At 51.9% G+C, this 1,914-nt stretch overlaps 1 protein-coding gene across 2 annotated transcripts in view; it reads right to left on the minus strand.

Annotated features, from left to right (window-relative positions):
* Positions 1-1,228, minus strand: part of Lrrc15 (leucine rich repeat containing 15) — a 13,329-nt gene extending 12,101 nt beyond the window's left edge. Inside the window, exon 1 of one of the 2 annotated variants that reach the window (XM_050159897.1) lies at positions 1,122-1,228. The gene's annotated coding sequence lies outside the window, so the exon portion shown is untranslated. Of the gene's footprint in view, positions 1-990; positions 1,100-1,121 lie in introns of those variants that run through there. The other variant, XM_050159898.1, reaches the window with a different exon arrangement.
* Between the last annotated feature and the right edge of the window lie 686 nt (positions 1,229-1,914).

Below are 1,914 nucleotides of genomic sequence, written 5' to 3' on the forward strand. Positions count from 1 at the left end.
GGGGGGGGGGGGGTGACAGGCAACACTCAGTGAGCACATGTGTCATCATGGGAGTCATGGTCTGCGCTGGGGCAGTGCATTCAGCCCTAAAGGTAGAATGGCTCAGGTTGGAAGGTCCAGAAGCCTCTGCTTTTCCACAGTTGGTTCCTGTGTGTGGGCAGAGACTCAGGTATGGATGCGATTAAAACCCACCCAGTCATCTCCCTTATCCTCAGCACTGGAATACATACATACATACATACATACATACATACATACATACATGTATATATGCACATATATGTGTGCATACATATATACATATGTACATACTCGCGTGTGTATGCATATATACATGTGTACATGAATGCATGCGTGTACATATATACGTATATGTATACACACACACACAGAGCACCCAATTCTCATCACAAATCCACCTCCAGCCACTCCTTCCCTTCCCAAACTCATCAGCTCCCCTGACCTTAGGCCCTGTGACACTTTTAGGTGACCAGAACGGGACCATCTAAGCCACACACAGAGCTAGAATCAGGACATCTAAGCCCATAGTTGGGTTACATATTGGCGCTCCTAAAGAGAGACTGCACATCTGTTGGAGTCCAGCGGACAACCCTGTCGGTCTATGACAGAGAGCTGACTTCTCCCAGGCAGAAACCGGCGAGGCAAAGTGTACCATCCTGGACAGATCTCTGTGCAAGGGCCCCTATAAGCAGCTACCTCAGTAGGTGCAAAAGAAATTATACAGGTTCCAACAGCTGAAACCTAAGCGAAACTCCTACCCTTGTGGATCTGATATCCTGGAAGAGGTAAACCGCGTACTTCAGTCAACTTTCAACTAACTTCCTGCATGTCAAAAGTTCTCCCGGCTGCACCCCAAACTGACTCCACAGACCATAAAGACAAGGGAAGCAAACGGCATCAAGATACACAGCTAGACCCTGGGACCGGAGCACTGGGGGCAGGCTCTCCCAGCTCCTGCGCAGGCTGTACCTGTCCAGGTCCTCAGAGCATCCCAGGCACGAGCCAGCCCTGCCCCTTCTGGACTCTCTCTCCCAGGATCCTCTGGTCAGCCGGGAGGTGGGGCGCGGCCGGGAGGGAAGGGCTGGCACTCACTCACTTACCAGCAGCTCCACGCGGCTGCCGGGTCAACAAGAGGAAGCCGGTGAGGACCTGGCGGGCTCAAGGCTGCAGCATGAGTGCGGGCCTTCTGGGTCCTCCCTGTCATTTAAATATCCCCTCGTGAGTCACCGCAGGGGGCAGTGTCGGCCTGCGGGGCGGGGCACCCGACTCTGGCACATCATCAGGGAACTGCGTTCAAGCTCAAGCGGTGTTCATCCACTGAATTGGAAAATAAGTTTCTCTTCCCCCCTCCCCCGCCCCGCCCTTCCCCATCTCCGAATTTGTACTCTGTGTCCAATGTGATGCTGGAAAGGGGGTTTTTCTGCCTCTTCGTTGAGTCCGAGTGCCTGAGACTGTACTTGCCTGAGGCACCAGCCCAGGAGTGGTCCAAGTCCTGTTTTCTGTGGCCTTTGAGTCCATTCTCATTTTCCTTCTCCTCTCCCCTTCCCTTCTCTTCCCTCCCCCCTAATTCTAAACTTTGTAAATAGAAATAGCTCCTATTTTCCAGAAAATATGCAAGACCGATATAAGGAATATTCAGATACTTCACCCAGTTCCGCCGCTGCTAACATTTTAGAAAAGACATTTATTTTAAGTTCCAAGGAAGAACATAATTTTTTCCGCCATGCCTCTTCCGAAAGCAGCACTTCATGTCCCTCTGAGGCCATCTTCCCTGGACTGTGACAGCCATGGAGGTGGTGACTGAGATTGAGGTTTCTCCACACCTCCCGCCTCTGCACCACAGCCACAGTCTGAGCCTGTCCTGCTGCCCCTACTCTGGTAAGGAACCAAGAT

Source organism: Alexandromys fortis, unplaced genomic scaffold (assembly GCF_014885135.2).
Source record: "Alexandromys fortis isolate MF-2015 unplaced genomic scaffold, M_Fortis_MF-2015_v1.1 scaffold_119, whole genome shotgun sequence".
NCBI lineage: Eukaryota > Metazoa > Chordata > Mammalia > Rodentia > Cricetidae > Alexandromys > Alexandromys fortis.